The following is a 988-nucleotide window of genomic DNA, read 5'->3' on the forward strand; positions in this document are numbered from 1 at the left end:
CAATAGCATGGATTTTTTTTTCAGAAATAGCTACTGTAAACTGGACAGTGCAGTTATATTAAGAAGAAGTTAAACTTTCAGCCGATATAAGACACTTATATGTACCGACATTTGTAAAAATCTGCAATCGTGACACACGGCGCTGCATGATTTACAACTGCCGCGTTGACGGACGCCTATCCTTATTAAGAATTAAATGTTTTGAAATATATGTTTGTTCCGTATGGGTAGTAAGGATTACCAATCAGAAAGAGAGGCACATAATTTGCTTCCTGTTTTCAATTTGAAGTTTGTGACACCTGAGCGAGTCTGACCAGACATCAGAGACCACTATGACGACACAAAAAATGATGACCACCAATCAGAGACCACTATGATGACCCACCTAATGATGACCACCAATCAGAGACCACTATGATGACACACCAAATGATGACCACCAATCAGAGACCTCTATGATGACACACCAAAAGATGACCAGTAATCATATTACATTCCTGAGTTTGGGTTATCCTAAAGTTATGTTATTTATAACAATTTTGGACAGGTAATGAGTGACTAAATGGATTACATTTAGAAAGTAACATACCCAACCCTGTGTGTGTGACTGTGTGTCAGGCAGAGAAATAGCTTGTGAGTATTCGGTAAGAAAAGGTGTTATTGGGCTGTCAGCATGGTGGCAAAGCTCACAGATGACAGGGTGGTGAATAGAGAGAGAGGGAGGGAGTGAGAGAGAGCGAGAGAGCAGAGAGAAATAAAGAGAAGATAGAGAGAGAGCGAGAGAGAGAGAGATTGCGCGAGAGCGAGAGATTGCGAGAGAGAGAGAGAGAGCAGAGCAGAGAGAGAGAGAGAGCAGAGAGAGGGAGAGCAGAGAGAGAGAGAGAGAGAGAGGGGAGAGAGAGAGAGCAGAGAGAGAGGGAGAGAGAGAGAGAGAGAGAGAGAGAGAGCAGAGAAAGAGTGAGAGTGAGGAGAGAGAGAGAGTGAGAGA

The sequence above is a fragment of the Oncorhynchus gorbuscha genome, linkage group LG13 (assembly GCF_021184085.1).
Source record: "Oncorhynchus gorbuscha isolate QuinsamMale2020 ecotype Even-year linkage group LG13, OgorEven_v1.0, whole genome shotgun sequence".
Lineage (NCBI taxonomy): Eukaryota > Metazoa > Chordata > Actinopteri > Salmoniformes > Salmonidae > Oncorhynchus > Oncorhynchus gorbuscha.